The sequence below is a fragment of the Syngnathus floridae genome, chromosome 17 (assembly GCF_059516105.1).
Source record: "Syngnathus floridae isolate MCC-2025c chromosome 17, RoL_Sflo_1.0, whole genome shotgun sequence".
Classification (NCBI taxonomy): domain Eukaryota; kingdom Metazoa; phylum Chordata; class Actinopteri; order Syngnathiformes; family Syngnathidae; genus Syngnathus; species Syngnathus floridae.
Genome location: NC_142429.1, coordinates 7,494,985 through 7,505,445, shown reverse-complemented (window position 1 = coordinate 7,505,445; position 10,461 = coordinate 7,494,985). Strand labels below are relative to the sequence as shown.

At 42.1% G+C, this 10,461-nt stretch overlaps 1 protein-coding gene across 2 annotated transcripts in view; it reads right to left on the bottom strand.

Moving 5' to 3' along the window:
- rdh8a (retinol dehydrogenase 8a) overlaps positions 1 to 10,461 on the bottom strand; it is an 84,353-nt gene that overhangs the window by 70,243 nt on the left and 3,649 nt on the right. Inside the window, exons 2-3 of one of the 2 annotated variants that reach the window (XM_088356893.1) lie at positions 7,107 to 7,231; positions 1,296 to 1,346 (exon numbers count right to left, since the gene is read on the bottom strand). The gene's annotated coding sequence lies outside the window, so the exon portion shown is untranslated. The remainder of the gene's footprint in view (positions 1 to 1,295; positions 1,347 to 7,106; positions 7,232 to 10,461) is intronic. The other variant, XM_088356892.1, reaches the window with a different exon arrangement.

The window sequence follows — 10,461 nt, the reverse complement described above, 5'->3', positions numbered from 1 at the left end:
CATTTACAGTACTGCTCAAAAATAAAACAATCAGTTCCCATGGAGTCCCACAGGGCTCAATTCACAGTCCCTTCTTTATCCAATTTTCTAAATAATTCAGTTCTTAATCATCAATAAAACTAGATATCAAACAGTTCCTTCTTTATCCAATTTTCTAAATAAGTCAATTCTTAATGATCAATAAAACTAGATATCAAAATGGTAGAGTCCCTCTTAAATCTCAACTGTGCAAAACCCAGAAATCTTTTATAACAACATTGATGACCTCACCTCAAACTACATTACCCAAAGTGTGTTGTGGACTTTTATAGTTCCAAATTTCACGGCTATGTTTAAGATCAAGCCGGAGTGTGCAGATGGAGTAACGGATCAGAGATGAAGAAGGTAATTTTTCCACCAATTAACTGAGAAGCCCGCTCGTTAATCGACTCTTTAATTGCGTTCATGGTGGCGCCGTTTTTTTTATATTTGTGCCGAAATAGGACTTATAAACGGATGTCAGGCTAATAGATATGACAGCAAAAGTTATAATATGTCCCTGCTAGTTTTTCCACTTGGCTTCCCTTTTGAGTCTCTGGGGTATTTTTGTTTTGTGTGTGGCATCTTCTCCAGTCAAGCTGCTGTTCATGCAAGATGCCTCTGCTTGTTTTCCACACTTTGGTGCTATAAATACATACGTGGGTGGGATATGCGGGCTCAATTTTTAATTTCATAACACAGTTGAGGGTAATAAAGAAAGTTTAATGTGGAATATATTTCTCCCATGTTTAAAGTGTTCTTATAGAAAATGCTAATTTTTTTTTATAGATTGTATATTGTTATACTAGCAATTCAACTTGGGAGTGTTACTTCTTCTTGGCCGATATTGTAGGCAGCATGTCCTACGTGGACCACCAAAGCAAAAGTAATTAAAAGAGATGCTTGGACCTGAACCATTTATAAACATTGCAGGCTCCACACATTATACTGCATTAATATGCAAATGGGCAGAAAAGGCTGTGATCACAGCACTTTACTGATCCCTGTTATTAAATCAAATTCTCCCCAAAACAAGCGACGGGAGCTGCTGAGGTAGTCGAAGCGTTTTTATTCCGTCGCATATTAATGAGTCAGACTCAACTATACGAACGGCCCAGATGACGGGGGCGATTCTGCCTTGGTTACAATGTCATCTTTTCATACGGCTCAAATGTGTGCATTGTAAACCAGAGTAGAAGTGTAATGAAAACAAATGTGAATCAGAATCTTAAAAAAAAAATCTCAGCGTTTGACGCAATGTTGTTGTCATCCCCTACCTTCCTTGTTTGGCTCCCCTTGAATCTCTTTTGTTGTCCTCCTGTGCAGGGCTGTAAACACAAAGCACATAATGGTTCTTATTCGCCTGTAATTGTCTTTAATGACGCTTGCCGCTTTGCTGCTAATGCTCTCCGTCGTTTGCCTGTTCCAAGGGTCATTTTACACGCAAACAAGGGCAGAGCAATCTCTCGACGGAGCAAGGAAAGCGTCACTGTGAGTCTTATAAAGGCAGTCAAATCCAAATTGTGTTGGTATCATTTAATCTTTCACGGAATTACAGCACACTTTACACATCGCATTTGTGTTCGCTCTGGGGGCAGGATAATATGGACAGAGGCACATAAAAAACTGCCATAATAGTAATAGAATTCAATTGTCTGTCTAGATGTTTTGCTACAGTATTTTTGGTCCAGTAGCCTTTTCTAGTGTGAAATTGAGCCACACCAATGTTTATAAGTTGCACAAAGGACATCTTGTGCATTGTAAATGTCAACGTGTTCCCAAGCCGAGTGTGCGTCTCGGCTGATAAGAGTCAGGTCAGAGGAGTTCACTGAGCTCACCGTATTGAGACATCACCGCCGGTCACTTCAATTTCCTTAAGGAGTCGCCGTTCCAAAGCGCAATCGCGACATTTCATATCACAGTCGGAGCCCTCTTGGCCTTTATCCCTTCCATCCAAATCTCATCGAAGGACCTCAGAGGACCTCGGATGACGTCGGAGGCGACGGTTGTCCAAAGCAAGAACATCACGGCGCTCGTTTTTTTTTTTTGACAGGCAGAGATTAGGCTTCGGCTGATCTCAAGGGGAGACGACAAGAGGGGGTAGGATATTGGGGGTACTTCAGAGACGCCTTTCAAATAGTTCCAGACAAACTGGCGGAGGCGGGCTCAGAAGAGAAGAAACCCAACCGCTCTGCTCGACGCTTCGGAACGTTTTCTCGAGAGACCCTGGAATGCCACATCAAACATCACGCAAGACACGAAAAAACAGGGCACCAAATAAATAAATGAATAAATAAATAAATTTTAAAAAAAATAAATAAATAAATAAAAATAAAACAAGGAAAATAATAAATAAATTAATTAATAAATCAATAAATAAATAATCACATCCTGTATGATGTTTCAAATTCAGATGTTTTCAATGACATATTTTCCGAGGTGGAAAATCCAAATTGTACAGTACAAAAAGTGTTATCACTGCTCAATACAGGGACATAAAAGTACTTGTGGAATGTGGGGGGAAAAGTTGAAAAACTGCACCAAAACTTTTTTTGCACACACGCTAGGGAATTATGATTCATATGACGCTTGCAAGAGAAACTAAATAAGTGAAGACCGAGCGGGGAAAGGTACTTTGTTGAATCGCAATTAAAAAGGCACCATCACTGCGATATCAAGTTCACTTTGGCGAGCTTTTTCTTCTCTTCATCACGAAAGAAGTTTTGATTCGGCTCTTGAGTTGGATCTCATTAGATGGTGAAGGCGTACCTAATCGAGGGACCACTGAGAATGCGGCTGGATCAGCATCACTAAACGAGGTCGCTTTTATCAACAAGCGCATCAAATGAGTGCAATCAGTCTTGGACAATGATGTCGTTAATGCTCTCTGAGCCGTTTGACGTTGCACGCACACACACATCCACACACACACACACACTCTTACTCATACAACACTAGACCCGGGCTAATTATGTGCTTGGCCAATCAATAGTCAGGGGGCCTCTTTGTCAAGTCAGCGCCGCTTCAAGGGTCCCTGTACAGTGTGGGCGTCTCTGAACTAGGCCCGTCAAAGCCACGGGGCGGGCGGGAGGTGGCGAGGGAAGCGGAACCGAGCGGCGACGTCTTCATCAAGGCTGTGAAAGGACAAAGATGAAGCGCTTCTGATGAAATGAGAATTTTGAAGCAAAGCAAAGTATACGACGTCTTTACATTTCAATTGCCTCATGCATAAACTTCCATCTGAGGGCGCAACCTAGGTTCTATTTCTTCAAATAGTGAAAAGGTCAACGCTAACGATGGCAATTCTGCCGCGGCGGGAGAGGGAATATCGGGGGATTTATTCGTAACTTTAAATAGGAACAGCGCAGTCGTGAGGAAGCAGACGTGCGGTTGTTGTTTCTCCCCCTATGTTCTTTACAGTCACCGGACAGTTCATTAGGTACCCCATTAGGCACAATATGTAAAAGCAATCAGATAGATGGATTAATTATTCAGCTTTCAGAATGATAATAAGATTAGCATCATAATCATCTGCAGAGCCATCTTGAGTTTCAGGCAGGTGTACCTAATAATCTGGCGAATATAACTCTCGTCGGCAGAATTTCAAACATGTTGCCGCCATCTGCTCTCTACCGTCGTCAGAGGGCAGACCTCCCATCTCGCCGTCAGACGAGGCGGCGAAAGGAACGAGTGGAAATAAAACATCCATCACAAGGAGAGAGGGACGAAGACAGACAGGAAGCGGGCCTTTGTAGCGGGCGCGGCTGTCATTTTTGACGTCCAAACTGCGAGAAAAGTGTCTGTGAGAGAATCCTCGCTGCGCAGCGGGCGAGCCGCTGCTTTTACAATCTCGCAACGTGTCAAACACGGCAACTGATGGCTCCTGCAGTGAGGGCTTCGCACATGTCCTACACGTGCACAACCATGCATGAAGCAACAGCGGGCGCTGTGAATCGTTAAAACGCCTTCATCGTTACGATAAATCTCGGCGCGAGCTTGTCGTGTCAGATCTATGACCAGGTCGACGTGAAGGAAACATCTAAGCATGAGAGATTGAGGTCATCTGCATCCCGGTCCTTGTTTAAGATCGAAGAGGAGTCTTTCAATAAATGTTTAAAAAGATATGACACCGCCGGGACAGGTGTCACAGAAAAATAAGAATCCAATAAAAGGCAGGGAGGATCTATCTATGTTTAATAATGTCATTTTTTATTAACGGAGGAGGGTTATAAACTGCTTTCTCTTCCATAACGAGGTGCCGCGGCCTGACATCTTTAAAGGTTTCAACAAAGAAAATAGATGCCAGAGATTTTTTTTATCGGCATTAAGTGTTTTGCAAGCAAGAGAATCAATCTTTGATGTTTTTTTTCCCCCCAACTGAATACAATTTATTTTATTTTTCAAAGGAATATAGAAGCTTTAAAAATCTTTGTTATTATTCTTCTGTTTTGTCTCTTCTTAGTGAATCAGCTATTTTTAGATCAGACGTGTGGGCTACTCACGTCCTTGGGACGAACGAGTAACTTCTGGCATTATTTTTTTTGGGGGGGGGGGGACAATGCACATTAATCATCAGAGCAAAAATGCATTCATGAGTATTTTGTCTTCCCTTCACCTGTAACTGCTCACCTCTCCACATATGAAATACTTTTTGTCCATCAAAACAAATCAGCTTTCCGGGTTGTTGTGCCCAAAAATGTCGGGTCAAACTGACCCAAGTAGCATTTCAGCCCATTTTTTTTACCTTGCATTTTTTTAGCACCCACCCTATTGTTTATTTGGGGGGTGCTATTATAGGAAGCTGCACACCTCCTGCTACCCCCCCATCCAGAACTAAGGCGTAACGTAGCTCTCTAATTATAGAATTCATTACAAGTCGGCTTTGTCCCACTTTCCTTTTTCCGCTTCCTACATGGACGGCGGCATGGCGGGATGTCGGAAGCGGAGGAGCAGATGTTAGCGTGCATGTGCAATCTGCGCCTTGTCGTGTAATTAACCCCCCTGCCGTCATGTTGACATCATGCCTGTCAAACGAGTACGAGGGGGGGAGGGGGGGGGGGGGTTCACAACAATAATTGTAATTCCGTGAGATGGATTACGACATAACAATAGAAGAATGTGGCCTAGTTAGCTACGCAGCAGCTGAGTTGGGGGGGGGGGAGTGTGTCATTTATTTTGACTTTTTTTTTTTGTATTGGGTGACTCAATAGGTGCTTTGGCCACGTTAACTCGGGACACGCTGGAAATCCAAAGGTTAGGACTTGAGATTTATTCATGACTTGCACAGATGCGACCCAACGCAGTCAGGTGCACAGTAATTGGCCCGGATAGCTGAAAGAATGTATACACTTTGAAGCTGCTTGTTGATGCAATTAAAGCCTCGCCCCATTTAACATGAAAAATAGATGCGGGAACACCGACTGTGTTCCCTAGAGCCCCGCGGAGATTTAAAAAAAACACACAACAGCAACAGAGCCAAATATCATCTTGAAATAAGACGAAATTCTTTATGGCTAGCATGAGAAGGCTTAAACCAGGGGGGGGCGTCTAGGTCCACCTATGCATCCAGTTTTATATGGAACCAAAGAGTACCCCTGTGGCCAACCCACACTCATGCAAATTATATTGTATTGCGGATGAACGAGGGAGTCATAAAAGAAAGAAAGAAGAGTTTTATCATTCTAATGGTCTGCACTGGCCAGGAATGAAGACACCTGAGCAAACTTCACAACGCTCAGGTTAATGACAGCACTAGAAAAAAATGTACAAACAGAGCCTCTCAAATGTGTTTTAAAAAGCCTGGAAGAAAAGAAAAATCGGCAGAGAGAATCATGTGGACCAACATGATGAGCTCTGGATGAAAGGATTTGTGCTCTGCCAAGCTTCTGCTGCGACCAGCTTTGTCCTGCAGGGACCCTGAGCCAGTCGACTCATTGTGGATGTTGGCAAAAATAAGGAGGGGGAAGGGGGGGGGGGGGGCTCAAAAACCTGCAAATGTGTCTCTCTGTGTGATATTCATGTTTCAGAGGGGGAATTGGAGAATGAAGCTGAAACCCTGCCAAAAAATGCTGACTCATGCAAAGCGTCCAATTACTGCCCTGGAATTCCTGGAAGCGCCACTCGGTAATCAAACTGTTGTTTGAGGCTTTTTTGTTGTTGTTCGAAAAGAAACATGCTGTGTAATTGTTGGCGTGACAAAAGAGTCAGTTCTGTTTGATTCATTAGCGGTTTCGTTTGTGTTGACTTTGAAAGGTGGCAGCACTCAGATAGTTAAGATAAAAAGAAAAAAATGAAATAAAGGGAAGCAAAGGATTTAAAAGAAAGACCTGGAGGGTGTAAGAGGTAAGGGAGGGGTGGGGATGGGGAGCTCCTTCCATTAAGTGACACAGTAGCTGCGAGGGATGCAAACAAATCTGCAAACGAGCACTTCCAAATGTCAATTTGAAATCGCTCGGAGCAACACGCAGGAAGAACAAGCGGTATAAAGTGTGCCGTCGATTGTGCGAGTGTTGGGGAAGGAACACATTTCACCTGTCATGTTTTTTGTTTTTTTTAAAGAATTTTTAAGTTGTATTAAGGCATCACTTTGACAAAAAAATGGCAATGTAACTTTATTAAGCAAGTCTGAGCATAGAGGGGAAAAAAATTGGCATTTATTTTGTCTGCGGTTTAATCTATCAATTTTGTAGCCAATATTGTGTGATTTGCAGAGATTGCGCAACTTTTCTCACTTCATGTCTCCACTAAAATGTTTCCAGGCATTTTTAATATTCATTCTAATATTCCCTATTTAGGCTAATATTGTGGCTTGTGCCGTAACATATGATTTTTTTTTTTTATTAAAAAATAAAAGTTCAAGGTGAGGCAAACAGTACTCTGCCAAATTTTAGTCATCATATTTTTGGCTTATAGTTTTTAGAGATTTATAAAGGAGTTTTAGAACTTCACTTGAAAGACTCTTCCTAGCAACAAGTGACAGAACCAGAATAATTTTCTTCCTTTAGCAAATATTTATAGGACATGTTTTAAACATTTATTTGTGTTATTGAAGTACTTTGCAAATTATAAAGCCAAAATTCAATTCTTACCTTTAGCCAAGCTTTTTCCTCATCTGTCTGCATTTAATTGCTTCTTGGACTTTGGTGTTTACTGCCCCTCCCCAAGGAGCTTTTGGGTTGTTCGCCGAAGTGGTGGAGAAGTCGACTTAACGGCCCTTGCAAAAAAGAGGACAACAAGCATTCAGACAGCAGGTGGGCGAATCGAACATCTACTCAATAAACACCATCCACAAAGCAGCACTTCAAAGCAGATCTGAGACTTTTTTTTTACCTTCAGGGCCACCGTAGGGGAAATAAGTCTCCATAGTATTAGATGCTTATTATGTACGACTGTCTTCAAATCCATTTCCTCCATTTGCAGTAATATTCTTTGACTTTGTTGTGACTATTTCCCCCCCACACATTCCATTAGCCTTTCATCTGTGGCTCAGTAGGCTGAAAAATGTTCTGATTAATTAATGACCTTGAATGATCTATTCCAAATTCAGCCAACATAACGCTTTCACAAAGATGACCATCACAAGAAGAAGCGTAAAAGCAAGATCTTTGAAAAATGGTCATCTAGATGCAGCTCAAGTAAACAGGAAAATTGCTTTTTTTTTTTTTAAAAAAAAAAAAAAAAAAAAGTGAAGACCAAAGTAAGAATTTGCATATGCTGAGTTTTAGATTAATTTATGGAAGAATCAGGAGCTACTTTTGTGCAACGAAGATGTTTAATTAATATCGAGATGTTATGTGTTTTTTTTTTTTTTTAAAGCAGATGCTATGCTACAGTAACTTGAATCATTTCAGTTGGACTGCAGTCCCCTTGGGCTCATACTTTACTACATTAGCAACAGTGGGGTCACCATGGCAACCAGTCAGCTGGGAGGAAGATGCATTACCATGGGAGCAGAAAACGGAATATGCAAAGTAGCCGTAGACTAAATAGTATATGAATAATGATGGCAAAAAATATACAAGGGTCAGGGTTAAAGCATGTGTTTATTTTTTCATCATCCCAACGGAAAAAAAAAATGTAATGGTCACTTTTATTCTCAGCGTGCTACGCTGGCATAGCATAATGTGTGAAGAGTCAAGTTTTAGTGGTATTAAATCAAGGCCATGAAAATCTTTTTAAAACTTTTTTTTCCCACCACTATGGTGACTTCTAACCTGTACAACTCAATTAGAAAAAAAAACTTTTCAAAATGGTAAGAGAAAACAACTGAGACGTGGTTGCATAAGTGTGCACACCTTCTTATAACTGTGGCCAAGAGTGGCTAGGTTCAAAATTTGCCACTCATATTCATTTAATCATTTTAATACACACAAGCGTTTAAACACAGGAGTAGACTTTTTGTACCCACTGTATTCTCTCCACTTTGTAGGAAGAACGACTCTTAATAGAGTTTTATCGCATCCTCTCTTAATTTCGCTGTATTTCTTCCAGTAGACCTCAGAGGTGCTCAACATTCCGCGCCACAACGTTAACTACGACAGCGGAGAACTCTAAATTCGGATTTGCCTGTAAAAATCTGCTCCTACGAGCAAGCAAGAGGTGAATTAATGCTAATAGACGTGCGAGGGATACGATGGACGTCTTCGCAAACATAAACGGATCGTAACCTTTAGCATCCTGGTGGTAATTAAAAGATCAAACAGCAAGGGAGGCTCTCCATCTTTGGTGAAGCCACCGCTGCGCCAGCATTATACCCAGATGGAGATATTTACATATTTATTTGTGCACGCTCACTTGCATGTAGCGCAGCTCGTGTGTGCGCCGCGCTCCCCAGCAGGGACTTTACCTCCACTCGGCTTATTGTGGTGATTTGTCAGAGCAAGGCAAGCTGGTGAGAGTAGTAGCACAAGTTAATCAAATATATCAATGAAGACAAATGGAAAGGCTAAACACAAAAAACAACCTTGTATAAATCAGAGTTGACCCTTAGGTAGTAGGGGTGAACAATTAATCAACTTTAAATCGACATTATAATAGAATGCAATTTTTTATATACCAAGGGAGCACCTATTTGTCAATTAAAACATGAGTCTATCTTTAAAGGTAAAATTTTCCTGCCAACAAACCCAAATATAAATTTGGTGGGCCTCATTCATTATGAATCATGTAGCGAAAACAACAACAACTTTAGCACGCACTCGGCTAACAAACCGCACGCGATGCCGCTCGCCGTCCCGGACGAATCTTTTCTCGGAAAATGTGAAAGCACGCCAGATGAAAGCGCCGCAGCTGTTGCCGCACACAAACAAACGAGCCACATGAATATTTATACGGACGCGTTCACTCGCGGGAGCTCTTTGCTCAGTCGACTTCTCATCCTCACAGGCTACTTCATCGAAGCCCTACTATAAATTGTCACCAGTCCGAAACTTCAAAACCGTAAATCCTAAAATAGTGGACACCATGCCGCCATTTTTTTCTACAAAGCCTGTTCATATGCCTTGGTGCAGCTGTTTTGGTTAGCAACAGAGATTGAATGGGCATTAAAATTGTGTGTCAATGAACCGAAAATGTAGGTTACGTAGAGTCGCATTTGTGAAACTTCACAACAAGCCATCTAAGCTGCGACGAAATTTCAAGAAAAAAAAACTCAGCAAGGCAAATTGGAGTGTTGGGCGAAAGCTGCCGAGCGGGGCCCCCTCGCTGAGCGGCAAATTGCTCCCCTCCCCTTGGCCTCTCCTCTGCACTAGACTAGCTTGCGCTAACACCACCGCAGCCATTCATCAATTACCGGCCGCCTCAGCGGAGATTCCGCCGGCTTTACGACGCTAAATGAGAGCGGCTCTTATAGACGCCGAAGATTGCACGGCGACCAAGAGGCTGTTGACAGATACTCAAACGGAGCCAGCAAATGCTCACGTTGTCCTTTTGCTGCCCTTGTTGTCGACATTTTCAGCAGCACAAGCAGTTTGTGTTGTGTAATAAGTGTGGCGCAGCATTGTGTTCCACTTGGTCCCAGAAGCAACTTAGTTCTGGGCAGTCGTCCATTAGAGATAAAGAGCAGTGAGACCACAGTTGCCGTTTTTTTTGTTTTTTTTTCTTTGCCCTTGTTTTTTGGTGCACAGAAAAGCAGCAGGCTTACTTGTTAGCTACACTGCGTCGTGAACCCCCGCCGAGTTGTGGTTCACAACAAACAAACTCACTTAATTGGAAGCTTTCCAAAATTCTCAAAAATGCCCACCAGGTGGCACCAAAGCGCTGGCTAATAGGAAAGTAGTTATTTTAGTTCTGCTGGGGTTCGATGAGGTTCTCCTAAAAAGCCTTTTGAAAACTATTCAGTTATTCTGGTGAGAGGAAATTGGGGATTTTTTTTTTTTTTTTTTTAAATCAGAGCACTGTCTTTTGGAGCTCTGTGGTGTGTTGGTGGCTACCAGGCAGAAGCAG